The sequence below is a fragment of the Lissotriton helveticus genome, chromosome 2_2 (assembly GCF_964261635.1).
Source record: "Lissotriton helveticus chromosome 2_2, aLisHel1.1, whole genome shotgun sequence".
NCBI classification, from domain to species: Eukaryota; Metazoa; Chordata; class Amphibia; order Caudata; family Salamandridae; genus Lissotriton; species Lissotriton helveticus.
The window spans coordinates 30,572,035-30,594,758 of record NC_136060.1 but is presented as its reverse complement, the minus strand read 5'-3'; the positions used below and the strand labels follow the sequence as shown (position 1 = coordinate 30,594,758).

Sequence of the window (22,724 nt, the reverse complement as noted above, 5' to 3'; positions counted from 1 at the left end):
GGTGCTTTTTATTATCTATATCCATGTAAGACAAAATTCTGTCTGATTGTGTAAAAGAATTTCGACCTTCACAAATTAGATGGTTTAATAGTTAAGCTTATTCTGGAGTATATTCAATGTTGTTCCATCTATTCAAGTCCTATATTCTGTGAGTGCCGTACCTAGGCCACCATTGCTTTGCACTGTAAATTGCTTTTTCAAGGCTACTATAAATCAGACTTGTACAAAAGGTGTGCATATAATTACATTCATGTGCAGCCACTCACCTTTCAACACTCGCCTGTGCCACAATGCCTCTATTTCCACCACTGTGTGTGCAGCCTATTGACAGTTGGGCTACGCAAGACTATGCACCCATCTCTCCAGGTTTACTTGTATTTTTTTCCTTGTTCTAGTTCTCTGTGATCGACTGTTTCCCTTGATTCTGAATTGAAGACCTGCATTTCGTGGGTTTCTTCAGTGTGGCTAAGATGTGAATGTTTTTTAGGGTCTGCTATGGCTTATGAAGTATATAGTAGAATGCTTATTTCCTACTTGAGTTTCAGTGGTGTATTTTCAGAAGGGATTTTTCAAGGTTGTAGATTAGTTCAATGGATCAAGGGTATAGCAGGATGGTGAGATGAATTGGGGTGGGAATAGATGGAGGCTTGAGGTGGTGAACCATTTGAGGTTGCAAGCTGGTCCTTAAAGTTGATTCAAGTTTACTCTGTTGAAGTTTGTGTGTGTGTGTGTGTGTGTGTGTGTCTTTGCATTCACCAACTCTTTCGCTCAACAAGGTATCCATGGCACAGCGAAGAATAAGTTCTGGGCAATTTATTTTTAATATTTATTTTAATCCACCATTAGTGCAGAGATATGGGCGGGCTACGCATTTCAGCGCTATGCCTTCAACTGGACCAGATAAAACCTGAGGTTACAGGGATGTTATAATTTGGTTCAGACTTTACACCCACAAAACCACTGAAATTCACCAGTTATAGTTATTTCAAGTAACTATAACTCGTGCCCTACCATAACTAACTTGCACCCCCGCCATGCAGTTTTCTCATCAATAATTTCACTGCAACATTTGCAGTAATATCAATGATGTCATCATAGAAGATGTCATGATTGAGTAATAAGTGGGGTGATCAGCAGTGTATTGTGAGTGCCCGATTTATAGTTCCCTTTGGCCCGAGTTGTTGCTTGAGATAACTATAACTGGTGAATTCCAGTGGGTTTGTGAGTGTAAAATCTGAACCCACCTAGAATGTTCATGTAACCTTTGGTTTATTCTGTGAATTTCTACTTTTTTAATATTTCCCAACTATACCGTTTCTGCAACCTTTGGGGTTTTTGTGTGAATTTTACAGTTTAAAAAATATAAAATTGTACTGCAATTCGGCCCATAAGTTCAGTTGACTAATCTACATTATCACATGTTTATAAATGCATTTTATTCACATTCATTCCTATTGTATATTTTAAAACTAAAAATTAAGGTACGGTTACGTATTTAGTGTTTCTATAAATGCAATGCACAAAGTATTTTTTTTATTAATTTGATGGATATACGGATCCATTCCCAACCAGAAGCACATATTAAAAACTAAGACATATTTAATACAAACATATGTATGTTATTGCAATTTCTGTAAGTGTAGCACTGCCTTTGTGGGTCTGTGAGTGGCTAAATGGGTCTGTGAGTGGCCGTGTGGGTCCGTGAGTAGTTTCATGGATGTACGAGTGGCTGGTTGGGGTTTGTGAATGGGTGAGAGTAGGTGTGTGGGTCTGTGAGTGGGTATCTGATACACATCTAGCCGCAGATTCCTTAACTTCGAATATCCTCAGGCGTCAGAGTGGATCCGGAAAACGTTCCACATCAGCACTGCTACGCGCCGGGGGGGGCGGCTCCGCCATGTCGTTGTCCACGGACGAGGCATCAGCGGAGCCATATGCCCCTCCCGGCGCACTGACGTCAGTTTTCTTCTTTTCCGCGTCCCAACGCGGATCCTGAAAAACCAGCGGTTCCTTAGCCTGTGTTTCGGGTCTACTCTGCCTTCAGGTTCCCGGAACAGTGTGCAATGCCTTTAGGCTTTAAGGCGTGCGAGACCTGTGCTGGTCAGATGTCTGTAAAGGACCCGCACGCCATCTGTATGTGGTGCCTAGGAGTGCACAACGACTTCAAAGAGTGACACCTGTCGGTGAATGAAACTAAAGTCCTTACGAGAGTTTCGTATGAAATTGCTGACCGCAGTGCTGTCCGGTCCTGCAACTTCATGTCGCCGCTCTCCCTCTGGGGATCGAGCCCATTCCCGAGGTCGTTCCAGCGGGCCTAGTTTGGAGGCGGGTAAGCACAAGCGTAAGGCGCGGAGGTCTTCCTCCCATACGTATGACGCAGGCGCCGATCTTCTCGCTCCTTGCCGGGCACGGGCGTCCAGCATTCGCATCCTCCGTACCCTCCCTTTCCAGGTGCCGGAGCGACGTGGGCCCAAATGGAGGCTTATTCCAAAGCACTCCACTCTTATTTTGGGTCCCCCCTCTCCCGGTTGCGCCTTCGTGTCCCATAGAGGTGGAAGGCACTCATATCTGGTCCTCGCCAGCGGATTCGCCCTCTGCACCGGCTGTGTGCATCAATTCTGGAGCAGATACGATGCCGACAGGACATTGCCCAGAGGGCCCTCCCAGTTGCCTGTCTAGCCCGCCCCTTCAGTCTCCGCGTAGCCCTGAGCAGCTTCATGCGCTGACGTCTGAGCCGGCACCGGGCTTGACGCCCTGTTCCCCAAATGTTGCAGTGGGGTAGACGTCGGGCGACGGCCGGGCCGAGTCCCCTTAGGAGGTCGTCGACGTCCAGACAACTCCAACACGACGTCGGTCGGTGCCGTCATCCACGCCTCCTCTATTACTTGAGTTTGGTGTCCCATCTGACTCCTCAGAGGTCAATGCGACTCCCATGCGGCATCAGTCGATATCGGTGCCGGCCCCTACACCTCCTCTTATTCAGGAGGTTGATGGTCATCTGGACTCCCCCAACCCCCCCCCTCCCTTCCCCCCCCGATCTGAGGTCGTTTTGGTCCATGGTGCAGGTACTGTGGCGCAGGGCAAAGTGCGTGCGCTCGGAGTGCGTGTGTGAGATTGGCCGGTCCTTCCATAGGAATGCATGGGGGATATGTGTGTCCATGATAGTTCCTGATGTGTGGGGAGTGCAGGGTTGAGTTTGGTATGTACGGACTCGTGTGATTTAAATGCTGAGCGATGATGTGCGCAGATTTATTGTGTCTAGTGTGGAAGTGCCACTTCTAGAAGCTGCATGTCTGTGTCATAAATGAGAATTGACGGTCTGGCTTGTGATTGGCTGGAGCTGGCTGGTGTGCCTGGCTCCAGGAGTCAGGATGGGTCTGCCCCGGTGGTGAATGGAGAGATCTGCATGTTGATGTGAGGGAGGGGTGCACCTGGGACCTGAATAGGGCTGGGTCTTCCCTACACAATGCTGTCTCCGCCCCCTGTGGTGCGACTGATGTCCCTAGCCTGTCCTGTGAATGGGGAGAGGGGCTGAGCACAACAGAGTGCTCCAAAACCAGTTGCATCTGGTTTTTCCTTAACCCTGCAGCCTGAGACAAATGGATATGTGTGTATAAAAAGAGGCTTTGACCTCATGTAAAATGTGCTCCTCACTGCTGCATCTACCAGTGCAGCGTGGGTGCCCATCCTGCTTATGGCGATGTGTTTATTGGCAGGAGCCTACCCTGCATTATGCCCACCTTGGATTGTTCATTACGGGTGCCCACCCCGTTGTTGTGCCCGATTTATATTTTACGGGTGCCACCCCATTTCTGAGAACCTTAGCGGGTGCCCACCCAGCTTCTACTTTTAGTTTTTGCACCGAGGGAGCCTGCCCCTCATTATTGCCCCCGACACGAGATGCCGCCACCGCAGCAAAACAGGAAGCCAGGCCCGCGCCCACCTGACATTGGGCGGGGCCTGGAGTGCGTCCCTTCCGCTACCCCCTGCCTGGGGGAAGCCATTGCTGCCTTTCCGGTCTCCCGAGTGGAGAGGGAGACCGGAGATGCTGCCCGCCACCGCCGGAAGCAGCAGGAGAGTTGCGGGGCTCCCATGAGCACGGGGGAGCCCCGGAGGAGGAATGAGCCCGGAGCCGCGTGTGCTCCATAACTCGTCCCGAGATTGGGGACCGGGTGAAGACTGGTGCAGAAGTAAGGCGGGGCTCCCATAGGGAGGTCGAGCCCCGCAGGCACCAACCATCGCGTCCAGAGCCCCCGCCTTGCCGGTCCCTGGAGTGTGGAGAGCAAGGCCCCAGAGAGCAGCCCCCGCATTGCCGGTGAGTGAGGACTGAGGGAGCATCATGGTTCCTAGAGCCAGAGTGGCTCCCCCAAGTGCAGCAGTTATTCACAGAACCCCTGTGAGGCTCCAGCCCTCGCCCAAGTTGTTTTTGAGCCTAGATGGCTCCAGCGGTGGGGGCAAGGCCAGCTCCCTTTATCTTGCCTATTTATTTCAGGAGCCATGGGGCTCCAGAGGGCACCGTGTTTTGTCCTGGGCGGCCTCAGATGGCAGTGGGCCGCCCCAACGTTCTCCTAGTCCTTCGAGCCCGAGGGCTCCAACGAAGCCCCCATTATTTTAAGAGCCTAGATGGCTCCTGGGGACACACAACTTGTAGAGCCTAGAGGGCTCCAATGATTGGCTGTTCTGGAGGGCTAGTGAAAGCCCCCTGCAGCAGTTTGCTTTCCAGCTGCCCATCAAGTAGTGGGCAGCTGCACCGTTTAGGTTTTCTTTCTACGGACATGACTTTAGACTTAGGAGTGAGTCGCACTCCTTCGCCCCTACCTTGGCCTTCCCCAGCTGCGCAGCACTTAGTGCCAGCTGCAGCGTTTAGGCCCTGTTCTTGTCCTCAGCTGCCCAGCAAGTAGTGGGCAGCTGCTACCTTTAGGTTTTGGCGCAGTGGCGCAACCTGGACCTTGATGTGATTTATGCATAATATGCAATGCTTCTTGCTTATACCCCTAAATGTATTTTTATGCTTAGGAGGTTGTGTTTCCTAGTATAGGTTATGCTAGTGAGTTCATGGTTCCCTGCGTGATATATGCCTAAGGTGTTTAGGATTGCGTAGGGTGTACTTACCTTTTACCAGTGGATACTGGTTGTGTGCTTCATTTGCTATTAGGTGCTACAATTATTCTATGTTCTAAGTGCTATTCCTACAAAGTGCTAGTTCTACCAAGTGCTTATTCCTGGCAGTGGTCCATGTGGCCCTGTCCTATGTATATAATCCCCTGTAAATTCCTCCTGTGCCAGTGGCAGTGTAAATTGTGTGTTTATTATCTAATGTGTTTGGTATAATACAAAGGCTATTTTTATATATAACCTTGTGTGGAGTTTCCTTTGGGTTGGGCCTTGGGTGTTGCTCGGTGCACGCGCAAATGCTTTACACATTGCCTCCGGGATAAGCCTGACTGCTCAAGCCAAGCTACCAAGGGGGTGAGCAGGGGTTACCTTGCCCTGACTAGAGTGGTGGTTTATACCTGGCTTTGGCGCAAGCCTTAGCCAACCAGAAATCCCCATTTCGAACAGCTGTCTAGTGGACGGGTTAGTTTCCAACCTTCTCCTGTCGATGGTTTATTATCACCTCCCCGGATGGCAGCTGAGGCTAGTGCTGCCTGTGCATGGCTATTCACCGGGCGACAGCTATTCTTAGTTTTCTGCCCCCTATGGTTTCCCTGCCTTCTGATCCCTTGTTAAATCTTCTCTACATGGAGCCTGTTGAGGTGGAGCCTTTGCTGCCCCTGGGGGCATCTATGTTTGACATCCTGCTGAGCACATGGCGAGCCCTTCCTCTGGTGACCCTGTTGATCGGGCCATAGCTTGTCGACACAGTTTTGCCCCAGATGATCTGCTCTGCCTATCCCTTCACCATAGAGCTCAGGGCCTAGTTGTTCAGGTGGCTTTTGACTTAGTATTCCTCTGCCTTACCACTGTTACCTCCCACCAGGGAGTCTAGGTGGTTGGATACGTGTGGTCACCAGCTTTTCGCCTCTGCCAGCGCTGGCATCGGCGCATTAAATACGGCTTGCGTGTTCGCACGCGCATCCTCTACCCTTTGGGACTTGGTAGAGAACCTTCTTCCTTCTATTCCAGAAGGCCCACTGGTAGAATTGCTTCGCCTTCTGCATGATGGCAGGGGAATGGCACAATTTTCCCTCCGCCTCTTTCTTGATGCCACTGACTCGGTGGGACGAGCTCTTGCTTGGTCTGTGGCTTTGCACTGCCATGTATGGCTGTGCGACAGTAGTTTCCCAGACATTGTTCGGGATGCTCTTAGGGATCTGCCATTCAATGGTGAGGACCTTGTTGACCGCCACGCGGATTCAGCGGTCTCCCGCCTGTCTGGGCTACCATCATCTTGTGGCATGACTTCCTGCCCTAAATTTTTATTTGGCATAGGCAATATTGTCTTGTTGGGTTTTTTGGGGGGGGTTTCCCAACAAAAAAAAAACACGGACTGAGGTTCTTGCATAGTGCCTGGATAGTGTAAGCGGTTGTTCCGCCTTTCAGTATTCGTTCAGTGCAACCGGATGGCTGGTTCTGTCATCCTTCCACTCCTCTGAATGTCTGTTTTACCCAAGAGGACCCCCCTCGCAGGGGTTGAGATTTGCCCTATGTGGGGCATTTGCTGGCTATGGGGTGACCGCCTTAGCACGCTCCTATGGAGTCTTCCTCACGGACATCTTTCTGGGGGTCAGGCTGTTCTATTTTTCTACTGCGATCCTCCCGTTAGCATCGCTCTATTGCAATTCAGTTGCAATTGGATCCAGTTATCTGTAGTGCTTCTGGGCCTAGGTATGGGTTCCATGCCAGTGCGGCCTCTCCCTCGCATGTCTTGAGGTCCTTATGGTTTTTCAGCGTTGCCGTGATCCTCTGGTCTATAGTGGTTGCTCTTCATTGACGGCCATGGTCATTCGGGCCCTTTTTCCCTTCACTTCAGGCGCAGTTCTTTCATGGCAGACCCCCTGTCCTCGCTTTGCGCCAGGGACAAAAGCTGTTGTGCGGCATGCTTATTACTATTGGGCCAAACTTGGATACACAGCCCTTACTGGAATTGTCTTTCAACGTAGCAGATTTACCATGTCCGTCTCTGCTGTACATTGTCTTATGGCCTCGTTTCCTGGCCACTTTCCCAAAAGCAGTTTTTCCACATTCCCTGCTGCTTCTGCACAGGTGTTTTCCACGCTTCTGCTTTGGGTTCATTCTATAACATTCTCAAGGGGAGTGTTCTCGTCAGGATACTCCCTTCTTGGGTCCTGGGACCTTTAGGTTGGTCCCAACTGTTTCCACTATCGTGCCTAGCTCCCATCTCCTCCTCTGTCTTGCGGGGGACCGTTGTTGGTCCCGGGCGACGGGCGGATGTCGCTTATGGGCCTGGACATTATCCTGTCCAGTTCTACTTCCACATGTCTGTGTGCTCTCACCCAGTATACATACGGGAGTTTTCATGCTGGTCTTGGACAGCTTGTGGTGCCTTTGCTTCCCCATGTTTTCCGCTCTTTTATGGGCTTCATGGATTGGTGTGGCTGCGCTGGCTTGTGGTCCCCCCTGTGTTTCGTCACCTTGTTGGCGGCTACATTCTCTCTGGAACTTTATGGGGTTCAGTCGCAGACCCGCCTCCTCTATGGATATGGCTTTGGTATCTATTCTAAGTTACGGAATCTGCGGCTAGATGTCGCTATCAGATGGACGAGTTAGTTACCTTCGGTGACAATGTATCTGGTAGAGACAGTCTAGCCACAGATTACTTGACGCCCGCCCTCCCCGTTCTGTGTGGACCTTTTCAGGAGGGTTTTTTTAGGTCTCGCCTAGACGAAAGCAAAGCAAAGCTTTGCTGTCTAGGGCGAGACAACTAATGTTGTTACTTTTGGGGGAATGTGGACAGCAAAGTACCACGCGCTTTTTCAGGCTGAGATTTGACCTTGTGAGCGCGCACGCCCAGCCGGCGCCGTGCACATCCCCGCCGTGCACATCCCCTGCCTCTGATTCTCACCTAAACATGCAGTCAGGCACACACGCAGGCAGGCACAGACGCAGGCACATACAAGCGCACGCACACACAGCCACACACGCACCCCCCCCCCCACAGCCACGCACGCACCCCCACCACTCACGGGCGCGCGCACACACACACACACACAGATACAACCCCCCCTCCCACTCACCGTGCTCTTTCTGCCTCGTCCGTGTCCCTCTCTCCCTCGGCAACCATTGGGTGTGTCTCGGCGTGGGAGCTCCACAGCGCTGGTGGTCCCTCGGGACGGGACCCGGGACTTCAGCTGCCTTAGCGCCGGGGCTCCCTCTCCAGCAAAGAGCGCGCATGCGCGGGCAGCCCCCGCCCTCAGTCGCAGCCCAGTCCTGAGAGCTGCTTTCGGTTTCATAGTAGTGCTGTCTGTGGAGGACTTTAAGGATCTTGTGAAAGGTATGCCATCATGTACGTGATTCTTATATTCGTCCTTTTAGGAGTCAAATCCATTGTATAAGCCTGGAGTTATTTTCGCCCGTCTGGAAACTAAAACTCCGCTACATTTCATGTCTTACTTACTGGACTGAAAATATAATGCAACCCTGGTACAATGCCCTCCGAGTCGCTGCCTCATTCAAAACAGGAAGGATTTTCACTAATCAGCAACTATGCTCCAGGAATAAAGCAGTATTGGTAACCAAATGTATTGCTTTTACTAAGTAATTTTATTTATTTCTCCACGTAGTTGAAGTCCGTTTCAAAGCTCTCACAAATATCACAACAGTGTAACAGCAGGTACAGAAGTGTTTGTATAGTGCTTGTTTCACATAGGGATAAATTATTTCCGTGTATTGCGTGTGTCTCTACTGTGCAGTCATTTCACTTTATGCGCCTCATGCGAAGTTACTGCTGTTGGCGCTTTATAAACTATTTCTCCCTCAAAAATATAAGCTAGTCAAAAAGCAAACAAAAGTCTCCCTCTGCCTTCCCGACCACGCTCAGCAGCTGGTTTCTCCCCGCCCCCCAATCAACCCCCTCCCTGCTTGATTATGGCTTTGCATTTGCACAGGATAGCAGTAAACATGCCCGAGGCGCCAGCAGAGGCCAAGCCACATGGAGACATTCTCCTTAAGTGTTGTTTCCCCTGGGCAGAGTAATTTTACGCTCAACTCCAAACCTACAAAAGTTGTACTTTTTTCAAATTATTAATAAATACCACCCTAAACAGTAATGTTTGTGGGGTAAAATTGGAACGTCACTATGTTCATCTCAGTATTTCACCCTATCAGCATTATGTTGGGGGTTTAAGCCGATGTAAGTATATATTTTTTTCTAAAATACTTTGATAGTCACACACAACGTAAAGGAGTATTTAACGTAAAGGAGTATTTGTATTATTTTGTTTGCACTACATTATCTGTCCGTATATTTGCCGTCGATTGCACCATGCTGCCAGCATGAGAACATACGTGCAGGCAATTGCACCACGCTGCTAGCATGACAACATATGTGCAGGCAATTCCCCCCCCTCCCTTCCCGTCCCATCTTGATGCTCCATGTGCAGTTGGTTACACTCTGTGCCATCCTGACAATGCACATGCAGCCAGTTTCACTCCAAGCCATTCTGACAATGCACGTGCAGTTGATTCCATCCTGACAATGCACATGCAGCCAGTTTCACTCCAAGCCATTCTGACAATGCACGTGCAGTTGATTCCATCCTGACAATGTTCGTGCAGTCAGTTGCACCCCCAGTGCCAAACTAACAATGCACGTGCAGTCAGTTTCACTCTGTTCCATACTGACCAAGCACGTGCGGGTGGTTCCACCCTGTGCCATCCTGACAATCCACGTGCCATCTGTCCCATCCCAGTGCTATACTAACAATGCGCATGCAGTTGGTTTCTTCCACCCTGTGCCATCCTGACAATCGAGGTGCAGCTGGTTCAATCCCGGGGCTATTATTACAATGCACATGCAGTTAGCGGCACACAATGCCATATTGACAATGCATGCACAGTCAGTTGCCCTCTGTGCCATACTGACAATGCATGTGCAGTTGGTTCCACCTTTGCCATTCCGACAATGCACATGCAGTCACTTTCACTCTGTGCCTTACTGACAATGCACGTGCAGTTGGTTCCACCCCGTGCCATTCCGACAACGTGCGCGCAGTCTGACAGTGCACCACATCCAACCAATGGAGTTGGAAAAGAGCAAGCCGGTCTTATTTTTACACTTTCGACATTGCCCCTGTATTCTACGAAAGACCCAATATTCAGTTTGTGTACAAGAATTTGAATGGTTGACTAGGCCTAATGGCTCAGTGAGTTGAACGACTGCCGAAAACAAACGCATTGATGTGGAAATCATGAACACGAATACCGGCAAGACTAGCCCCCCACCCCCCCCCCCCTCCCCCCTCAGCAATATCAAGAGCTTTCCCAGCGCGCGCCACTCTCTCTCTGTTGCCAAAGGCATTAGTAGGCAGCCCACCCCCCTCCCCATTGCTCACTGGTTGTTTTTTACTTCCTTAATTGTAGTTGCTGGACGCCAGTTATCCTTGACGCCGGCTTTGTTTTCCCAGCCATTAACTCTGTGACCATTCGTTGGACTCACAATACTTCACACCGTAAACAGCATCACTCAGCATCACTCAACGCCACAGCATCACTCAACGCCACAGCATCACTCAACGCCACAGCATCACTCAACGCCACAGCATCACTCAACGCCACAGCATCACTCAACGCCACAGCATCACTCAACGCCACAGCATCACTCAACGCCACAGCATCACTCAACGCCACAGCATCACTCAACGCCACAGATTCACTCAGCACCACTAAATGCCACAGCACCCCTCAACGCCACAGCACCCCTCAACGCCACAGCACCCCTCAACGCCACAGCACCCCTCAATGCCACAGCACCCCTCAACGCCACAGCATCACTCAACGCCACAGCATCACTCAACGCCACAGCATCACTCAACGCCACAGCATCACTCAACGCCACAGCATCACTCAACGCCACAGCATCACTCAACGCCACAGCATCACTCAACGCCACAGCATCACTCAACGCCACAGCATCACTCAACGCCACAGCATCACTCAACGCCACAGCATCACTCAACGCCACAGCATCACTCAACGCCACAGCATCACTCAACGCCACAGCATCACTCAACGCCACAGCATCACTCAGCACCACTAAATGCCACAGCACCCCTCAACGCCACAGCACCCCTCAATGCCACAGCACCCCTCAACGCCACAGCACCCCTCAACGCCACAGCACCCCTCAACGCCACAGCACCCCTCAACGCCACAGCACCCCTCAACGCCACAGCACCCCTCAACGCGACAGCACCCCTCAACGCCACAGCACCCCTCAACGCCACAGCATCCCTGAACGCCACAGCATCCCTGAACGCCACAGCATCCCTGAACGCCACAGCATCCCTGAACGCCACAGCATCCCTGAACGCCACAGCATCCCTGAACGCCACAGCATCCCTGAACGCCACAGCATCCCTGAACGCCACAGCATCCCTGAACGCCACAGCATCCCTGAACGCCACAGCATCCCTGAACGCCACAGCATCCCTGAACGCCACAGCATCCCTGAACGCCACAGCATCCCTGAACGCCACAGCATCCCTGAACGCCACAGCATCCCTGAACGCCACAGCATCCCTGAACGCCACAGCATCCCTGAACGCCACAGCATCCCTGAACGCCACAGCATCCCTGAACGCCACAGCATCCCTGAACGCCACAGCATCCCTGAACGCCACAGCATCCCTGAACGCCACAGCATCCCTGAACGCCACAGCATCCCTGAACGCCACAGCATCCCTCAGAGCCACAGCATCCCTCAGAGCCACAGCATCCCTCAGAGCCACAGCATCCCTCAGAGCCACAGCATCCCTCAGAGCCACAGCATCCCTCAGAGCCACAGCATCCCTCAGAGCCACAGCATCCCTCAGAGCCACAGCATCCCTCAGGGCCACAGCATCCCTCAGAGCCACAGCATCCCTCAGGGCCACAGCATCCCTCAGAGCCACAGCATCCCTCAGAGCCACAGCATCCCTCAGAGCCACAGCATCCCTCAGAGCCACAGCATCCCTCAGAGCCACAGCATCCCTCAGAGCCACAGCATCCCTCAGAGCCACAGCATCCCTCAGAGCCACAGCATCCCTCAGAGCCACAGCATCCCTCAGAGCCACAGCATCCCTCAGAGCCACAGCATCCCTCAGAGCCACAGCATCCCTCAGAGCCACAGCATCCCTCAGAGCCACAGCATCCCTCAGAGCCACAGCATCCCTCAGAGCCACAGCATCCCTCAGAGCCACAGCATCCCTCAGAGCCACAGCATCCCTCAGAGCCACAGCATCACTCAGAGCCACAGCATCACTCAGAGCCACAGCATCACTCAGAGCCACAGCATCACTCAGAGCCACAGCATCACTCAGAGCCACAGCATCACTCAGAGCCACAGCATCACTCAGAGCCACAGCATCACTCAGAGCCACAGCATCACTCAGAGCCACAGCATCACTCAGAGCCACAGCATCACTCAGAGCCACAGCATCACTCAGAGCCACAGCATCACTCAGAGCCACAGCATCACTCAGAGCCACAGCATCACTCAGAGCCACAGCATCACTCAGAGCCACAGCATCACTCAGAGCCACAGCATCACTCAGAGCCACAGCATCACTCAGAGCCACAGCATCACTCAGAGCCACAGCATCACTCAGAGCCACAGCATCACTCAGAGCCACAGCATCACTCAGAGCCACAGCATCACTCAGAGCCACAGCATCACTCAGAGCCACAGCATCACTCAGAGCCACAGCATCACTCAGAGCCACAGCATCACTCAGAGCCACAGCATCACTCAGAGCCACAGCATCACTCAGAGCCACAGCATCACTCAGAGCCACAGCATCACTCAGAGCCACAGCATCACTCAGAGCCACAGCATCACTCAGAGCCACAGCATCACTCAGAGCCACAGCATCACTCAGAGCCACAGCATCACTCAGAGCCACAGCATCACTCAGAGCCACAGCATCACTCAGAGCCACAGCATCACTCAGAGCCACAGCATCACTCAGAGCCACAGCATCACTCAGAGCCACAGCATCACTCAGAGCCACAGCATCACTCAGAGCCACAGCATCACTCAGAGCCACAGCATCACTCAGAGCCACAGCATCACTCAGAGCCACAGCATCACTCAGAGCCACAGCATCACTCAGAGCCACAGCATCACTCAGAGCCACAGCATCACTCAGAGCCACAGCATCACTCAGAGCCACAGCATCACTCAGAGCCACAGCATCACTCAGAGCCACAGCATCACTCAACGCCACAGCATCACTCAACGCCACAGCATCACTCAACGCCACAGCATCACTCAGAGCCACAGCATCACTCAACGCCACAGCATCACTCAACGCCACAGCATCACTCAACGCCACAGCATCACTCAACGCCACAGCATCACTCAACGCCACAGCATCACTCAGAGCCACAGCATCACTCAGAGCCACAGCATCACTCAACGCCACAGCATCACTCAACGCCACAGCATCACTCAACGCCACAGCATCACTCAACGCCACAGCATCACTCAACGCCACAGCATCACTCAACGCCACAGCATCACTCAACGCCACAGCATCACTCAACGCCACAGCATCACTCAACGCCACAGCATCACTCAACGCCACAGCATCACTCAACGCCACAGCATCACTCAACGCCACAGCATCACTCAACGCCACAGCATCACTCAACGCCACAGCATCACTCAACGCCACAGCATCACTCAACGCCACAGCATCACTCAACGCCACAGCATCACTCAACGCCACAGCATCACTCAACGCCACAGCATCACTCAACGCCACAGCATCACTCAACGCCACAGCATCACTCAACGCCACAGCATCACTCAACGCCACAGCATCACTCAACGCCACAGCATCACTCAACGCCACAGCATCACTCAACGCCACAGCATCACTCAACGCCACAGCATCACTCAACGCCACAGCATCACTCAACGCCACAGCATCACTCAACGCCACAGCATCACTCAACGCCACAGCATCACTCAACGCCACAGCATCACTCAACGCCACAGCATCACTCAACGCCACAGCATCACTCAACGCCACAGCATCACTCAACGCCACAGCATCACTCAACGCCACAGCATCACTCAACGCCACAGCATCACTCAACGCCACAGCATCACTCAACGCCACAGCATCACTCAACGCCACAGCATCACTCAACGCCACAGCATCACTCAACGCCACAGCATCACTCAACGCCACAGCATCACTCAACGCCACAGCATCACTCAACGCCACAGCATCACTCAACGCCACAGCATCACTCAACGCCACAGCATCACTCAACGCCACAGCATCACTCAACGCCACAGCATCACTCAACGCCACAGCATCACTCAACGCCACAGCATCACTCAACGCCACAGCATCACTCAACGCCACAGCATCACTCAACGCCACAGCATCACTCAACGCCACAGCATCACTCAACGCCACAGCATCACTCAACGCCACAGCATCACTCAACGCCACAGCATCACTCAACGCCACAGCATCACTCAACGCCACAGCATCACTCAACGCCACAGCATCACTCAACGCCACAGCATCACTCAACGCCACAGCATCACTCAACGCCACAGCATCACTCAACGCCACAGCATCACTCAACGCCACAGCATCACTCAACGCCACAGCATCACTCAACGCCACAGCATCACTCAACGCCACAGCATCACTCAACGCCACAGCATCACTCAACGCCACAGCATCACTCAACGCCACAGCATCACTCAACGCCACAGCATCACTCAACGCCACAGCATCACTCAACGCCACAGCATCACTCAACGCCACAGCATCACTCAACGCCACAGCATCACTCAACGCCACAGCATCACTCAACGCCACAGCATCACTCAACGCCACAGCATCACTCAACGCCACAGCATCACTCAACGCCACAGCATCACTCAACGCCACAGCATCACTCAACGCCACAGCATCACTCAACGCCACAGCATCACTCAACGCCACAGCATCACTCAACGCCACAGCATCACTCAACGCCACAGCATCACTCAACGCCACAGCATCACTCAACGCCACAGCATCACTCAACGCCACAGCATCACTCAACGCCACAGCATCACTCAACGCCACAGCATCACTCAACGCCACAGCATCACTCAACGCCACAGCATCACTCAACGCCACAGCATCACTCAACGCCACAGCATCACTCAACGCCACAGCATCACTCAACGCCACAGCATCACTCAACGCCACAGCATCACTCAACGCCACAGCATCACTCAACGCCACAGCATCACTCAGCACCACAGCATCACTCAGCACCACAGCATCACTCAGCACCACAGCATCACTCAGCGCCACAGCATCACTCAGAACCACTCAGCGCCACAGCATCACTCAGAACCACTCAGCGCCACAGCATCACTCAGAACCACTCAGCGCCACAGCATCACTCAGAACCACTCAGCGCCACAGCATCACTCAGAACCACTCAGCGCCACAGCATCACTCAGAACCACTCAGCGCCACAGCATCACTCAGAACCACTCAGCGCCACAGCATCACTCAGAACCACTCAGCGCCACAGCATCACTCAGAACCACTCAGCGCCACAGCATCACTCAGAACCACTCAGCGCCACAGCATCACTCAGAACCACTCAGCGCCACAGCATCACTCAGAACCACTCAGCGCCACAGCATCACTCAGAACCACTCAGCGCCACAGCATCACTCAGAACCACTCAGCGCCACAGCATCACTCAGAACCACTCAGCGCCACAGCATCACTCAGAACCACTCAGCGCCACAGCATCACTCAGAACCACTCAATGCCACAGCATCACTCAGCGCCACAGCATCACTCAGCGCCACAGCATCACTCAACGCCACAGCATCACTCAACGCCACAGCATCACTCAACGCCACAGCATCCCTCAGAACCACTCAACGCCACAGCATCCCTCAGAACCACTCAACGCCACAGCATCACTCAGAACCACTCAACGCCACAGCATCACTCAGAACCACTGAAGGCCACAGCATCACTCAGCACCACTGAAGGCCACAGCATCACTCAGCACCACTGAAGGCCACAGCATCACTCAGCACCACTGAAGGCCACAGCATCACTCAGCACCACTGAAGGCCACAGCATCACTCAGCACCACTGAAGGCCACAGCATCACTCAGCACCACTGAAGGCCACAGCATCACTCAGCACCACTGAAGGCCACAGCATCACTCAGCACCACTGAAGGCCACAGCATCACTCAGCACCACTGAAGGCCACAGCATCACTCAGCACCACTGAAGGCCACAGCATCACTCAGCACCACTGAAGGCCACAGCATCACTCAGCACCACTGAAGGCCACAGCATCACTCAGCACCACTGAAGGCCACAGCATCACTCAGCACCACTGAAGGCCACAGCATCACTCAGCACCACTGAAGGCCTCAGCACCACTCAACGCCACAGCACCACTCAGCGCAACCATTCAACAACAACTGGTTCTAATATGTTCTCTCAATGTTTCAAGCTTTATTACAAATGTCACAAAAAGATGTTAATATTTCACTTCGGTTCTTGGATTTTCATCACAATAAAATACACTGAACATAATCTTCCCAAAAAAAAGCTATTGCCATTATAAATTACAATAACTTTTATTTAAGTATTAATTATTAAAAAAATAAGCCATTGTTATTTGTAATATTAATACATATAAGTCCTGTAAATACAACACATATTGCATTACAAATGCTATAGGTGTCACGTTTGCGAAAGTTAAAACTATTGGCATTGTAAATGACAAAGCTATTAATTTCGCTATTTTCAAAACCAACACATAAATAAAAACTTTGTCATTTACAATACCAATACCTCAAACTTTCCTAATGCGAGACCTATTGCATTGCAAATGCTTGTTTTTTATAGTCCCCTCCCTCAGGATGGCTTGCCTTTCTACAGGGTGACTTTTCACTCCACTCCGACTCACTGTTCATTTTGTTTTCACTGCTCTACTCCGCCCGTTCACGTGATTTTGGCGGTATGCTCATGTCATGTGTCCTTTCCAAGCCTGTACCTGGATTGTACGGTGTGGGATCTATTCAGGTTTTTTCCCACCCTCTGCTCTCCCCTTCTCAGTTGCCTTGGGGTCTCTTACCACCCCTGTGACCCATTGGTTCAAGTTGAGGGGCTTTGCCATATTCTATCAGTCTTTAATTGGGGTTACAAGGTCTTTTTCTGGTGAGGTCATGGTGAAATTGTCCTTGAACCCTATATCTGGACTTGTTGTCCTTCATCGTTATACATTTTAGTTGCAGGCTTTGTCGTCTGCCATGCTGTTTCTTCACATCTTCGTCTGCCTCCACAGGTGATATGGCCTTTGTATTTGTGGGGTTGCTTTGGAGGGTTTCTTGATCGGGGCGAGGTTGTTGGCGCAGTCATTGATCCACTGTCTGAGGTTGCGGGCGGCAATGTTGGGTCGGCGGGTGGGCTCTGAGCGAGGGTGGTGGTTAGCTGGTCTTTGTTGAACATGTTCCCCCTGGAGCTTTAAGCCCTAGAGAGACTGTGCTTACATCACCGTAGGAGAACCCAGCTCAAAGGGCAGCAGGTTGGGGCGGGGGGCAGCACAGGACCCCCTTGCAAGGTGGTGTCGTCTGTGGTGTATGGGAACTACCCATTTTACCACAGTGTGCTGGTCCGCTAACAAATATCAAGCTATTTGCAGACCGTGGGGACTGAGTCAGTGCCACCTCCGTCACACATGCAGTAGAAAGCTTGTTGGAGTCCACGGATGAACTGAGTTACCTTAGCTATCTGGGAATTCATATGCTTAGCTTGTGAAGTCACTTGATATTTATGGATAATCATGGCTGTTTGAATTACATTGCTGTTTAAAGGTACCAGAGAACATGTTAGCTAATGATTCAGAAACCTTAACTCTCATAACACTTGGACAAAAATGGCAGTGTGGAAATAACAAATGTTTCTGCTTGCCAGCTTCTCCACGTTTACATCAGAATTCTCCATTTGTTAAAGAACTTTTACAAAGCATTTTAACTTGCTAGATTCTTCTTAGTCTGTTCTAAATTCTAATTTAGAAATGAATAACCTCTGTTTTGGGATGCGGCAAACGTAACCCACGCACGTTGCCGTAACGTCCCCTGGTCTGATGATGATCCGCCCACGAAGGAAGCTGCTGGTTGATGTCCGCCGCCGTCGTCTCTGACCTCGGGAACCATCGCCTGCCTTGAGCTTTTCACCCGCTCACCTGCCGGTTCTCTTCGCCGTGGTGCAGTGATCTTGTGCTGTTCAGCGACTTGCGGTTTGATGCTGCCGTTAGAGCCGCTTCCACGCCCACCTCTGCTCGGTTTTTGCAGTGTGGGGGACACGTGAGAACGCTGATAGCAGGAGGAATGCGGTAAGCGTAGCATCAAGGCGCTGAGCCCTGGAACTCTGTGTTGGTGCCCGGCGCTGTAGAGTGGGCAAGTGAGAGATGAGGGTGTAAGCTGGCGCTGAGGAAGATGCTGGCGCTACAGTAGGTGTCGCGGAAAAGCCACCGGTGCAGCGCTGCATTTAAGAGGAAGTCCGTAGGGAGCAATCAGTGTTAAGTTTGGACCCCCCTGCAGGAACTTTTGAACGTTTGAACCTGGGCAGGGGGCAGCGGAAAAGGGCATCAGTGACATAACTCAAGGGGGATACTTACTTCTTAGTCTCTTCAACCCTCATAATGCACGCATGCAGTAAGGCTGCTGGTCTGCATATCCGCAGAACGCACGCATGAGGCTCCCAAAGGCTCTCTAAGGGGTGATCTCCTCAGGTTTTCAGCAGTGCCGTGCCCATACAATCTCTGCGCTCTACGTTCTCTGCTTTGTCCGCCGCTGGGTTTGCTGCTGGTTTCGTCTTTAGTTCAAAACATTCCCCATATATTAAGCGTCCTGATATTCTGTGATAAGTAAAGTAAAGCAGTTAAGGAGGAAAAAGAAAGGGAAAATTTAAATAAAGAACTAAGAAAAGAACATGTCGGTAGTCTCAAAAGCAGCGGCTAAATTGCGAAATAATCTTAAGCTGGGACAGGAAAGGACTTTCTAAATCCGGCCAATCACCTCCAACACCAGTCTTCGCGTCCAAAGGTGCCAGAGTGAAAAGGAATGCCCAGCAAAGAATGGACTTAAAAACTAAAGTGCTGGCACTGGCTGAGAAAAATAAACTGCTTGGACAGAATGCTTTTGACAAAACCTTGGAGGAAGAGGATGAGGAAGAGGAGACTCTATCTGAACACTCTGCTTATTTAAGTATGTTGGCTGTGTGTGGGGGAAAAAGGAGGAGGGGGATGGAGTAGGGGGATACACTGCGCAGAGAGAATGATAATTCGGTTAACTCTAAACAGTATCCCCTCTTTAGTAAACCCCTCGCTATACTGGAGATACCTATTGGTACACCGCAAACAAACAGGGAGGTGCAAAATGCGGAAGATCAAATAGGTCTACACGATACGCAAGGCCAGAAAATACTATCCACCCCTGCCCATGCCGGGTCAGCCCAAGTCACACACCCACAGCCCATATTGAAATTGTACACGGTGCCAGAGCCTGTAGAAACACGTACAGCTATCTATGGGGAATCACTTCTGACTAGCCAGCCACTGATCAAAGAAGCTCAAATACTTTTACAGACACCGCAAAAGGAAGTTGGGAAAGGGACACTGGCAGACGAGTTGGATTCTGCGTCTGAATTAGAACTAGAATCGGAGTCCGAAAAAGAAAAGGAGACACTCCTCACTTCAAGAGTCAACGAAACCCTTGGTAATAAAAGACCCAAACAAGACACTTCAATACAAGAAATGCTTATAACTATTTTGCACGAATTACGAAACTTGAAGACTTCGCAAGCATTTGAAATATCACAGCTGCATGATGGGTTAACAAAGATGGAGGAAAGTCTAGGCAACCTACCCACAAGGGTTACAGAGGTGGAGGCTCGTGTCTCAGCCATGGAAGATAACATCACCATGCAAAAAGATCTCCAGGTGTTGAATAAGAGCCAGATGGAATCGAAGCTATAAGTTTTAGAGAACTATAATAGGAGATCCAATCTGCGCCTCGTGGGAATATCGGAGGGCCTGAAAAGTGCGGAGATGGTAAAATGGACTGAGTCTCTGCGGAGAAAGGTAATACCTGATTTACAAGGAGACCTCACAATCACCAGAGCCCATAGGGTACCTGTGCATAAACCCGTGAATTCTAAATACGCACAAACCATCCTAATACATTTTTCAGATTATAGAATTAAAGAGCAAATCTTAAATGCGGCAATATCAAGGAGATCATTCACCACAAACGAAATCAAAAACTTTAAAATCTTTTCTGACATGTCAGCAGTCTCTACCCATAGACGTAAGGATTTTGTCAAAATGATTGACTCTTTTAAAGCTAAAGGGGCGCAGGCGATGATTGTGCAGCAATCTAAATTAAAAGTCATAGCCAAAGGAATTTTTTTTATTTTCACGAACAAAACCTTTTGAAAGCTCTCACAGCTACATAAGGAAAAGGAGACTGGCTATAAGTCTGAGCTGTAAATCTTTTTTTTTTTTTTTACCAGTGGCATGAAAAACATTTATAAGTTTCCTTTGAGGGGGCGGATGTGAGGTAAATCGGGGGACACAACAGGATGCAACAAGATGGCATCTAATAAAAAGAGGGAGAAAGAGGGAAGGATAGTGGGACATGCTGGGGTTTTCCCTCTTTCGGGGAGGGTGGGGTGGACGGGTGCTGGTGGGGTGAAGCAGTTAAAAAAAAAAAAAAAAAAAAAAAGAGTTCATAGACCGAATTCTTTTTCTTTTTTTGAATAAGTTAAAGAGGATACGTAATGTTGCTATGGAAAGATGCTGTCTTATATAATTGACATATTGCACATTGAATACTGCACTTTAATGCATTTTAGTGTTTATCTTGCATAATTGATACAATTCGTACTGTAGTATCTTGGTCTGATTTGTCTAATGGCTGCCTGTTTTGCACTTTAAATAGTCTTTTGCACAATTGACACAAACTGTACTGTAGTATACTGCTCTAAATGCGTGATTTGCACTTTATTGTATGATTTGCACAATTGTCATATTGGATATGGTGTATTTGCGCAGTTTGCACAACTTAAATGGCCTGTATTTTAGTGTACAACTTAGTCCACTATAGTCTTATTGGGAGAAAAGATTTAACAATTTAAGCAGTTACTCATTTATGCATTTTGCACAAGTTGCACTTTAGAAATACATTTAGCACATATAGCACAAGTTGCACTTTTAGACTGGATGCCCTGGGGCGTGTGGACAAAATAGGCTATATTTTTCAGTTTTTAAATAAATCATGAATAGGAATAAACTGTCAATTCTGTCTCAATGTTAATGGCTTGAACAATAGGCGTAAAACTTGTGCAATAGAGAGCTAGCTAAAAGGTCACCACCCAGATGTTATCTTTTTACAAGAGACAGACTCACTTCCTAGCCTTAGCAGATGCTAGTAATATGTTTAAAAATTGGGCGGGTTTTTATTCATCTGTGTCGGGGACAGCTCAGAGGGGTGTGAGCATCTATCTATCTATATAGGCAAGTATGTCCAATTTCATGTTGAAGCCTCACATTCAGATAAGAGTGGTAGATGGACATTCTTGCATGGGATAATCCACCACACAGGCCTGATACTTGCTACAATCTATGCACCAGTCGCTCCCCATTTTACAGTTTAAACCAGCACTGTCAGGTATACCTGGTCAGATCAAATGGGGGGCTAATTTTAATTTTTTGCAAAATCCCGTGGTTGACTCAACAAAAAAAAGACCGAAGGCAAAATAAACCACAAGTAGCCACCGCTCTGAGTTGCAAGAAAGATTTAGATAGTCTAGAAAACTCGCGGCTCAACAATTTGATCAAACGTGAGTACTCTTGTTGTTCAGCGAAATATGATTCATCATCAAGGCTAGACTTTTTTTCTAACCTTCCATAATCTGAAAGTCAGTAAATATGAACATATAGTGATTGCCTTCTCAGATCATGCCCTCCTTAAGATGGAAACCCTTCTAGGAAAGAAAGATGAAGCATCCAGAAGGTGGTATTTTAATAAACTTAACTTAGCAGACAAACATTGGTGTGCAGAATTAGAGAAGGAGATTAGTTTCTTTTTTGTTATAAATAAGGATTCTGCCCCAATTAACACTATATGGGATGCTTTTAAGGCTACCCTGTGAGGCATAATCACCTCAAAAGAGATACCAAAACAAAAGGCTAAGAAGGAGGAGAAAATGGCAATAGAAAATAGTCTGGCCCATGCAAATCAAGAATATTTCAGCAATAGGACTTCGGATAATAGGCAAGAAGTAATGAATGCAAAAACAAGAATGAGGGAATTCTATAATGAGTTAGGGGATATGGCAAGTAGATTATATTTTCAGACAAGCTATGAAGATAGCGAGTATACAGGAAGATTGCTAGCCTGGCAAGCAAAGGAAAAGTAAGTCCGAAATAGAGTTGAATGCATTCAGGATAAAGTAACTAAAACTCGCGTAAAGACTACGTCGCTAATAGGCGAGGTGT

The 22,724-nt window shown here is 50.0% G+C and overlaps 1 protein-coding gene across 9 annotated transcripts in view; it reads left to right on the top strand.

The window, feature by feature from the left end:
- The window catches only part of ACSL1 (acyl-CoA synthetase long chain family member 1), a 511,045-nt gene that overhangs the window by 463,391 nt on the left and 24,930 nt on the right, over window positions 1–22,724 (top strand). The gene's annotated exons all lie outside the window — the stretch shown is intronic.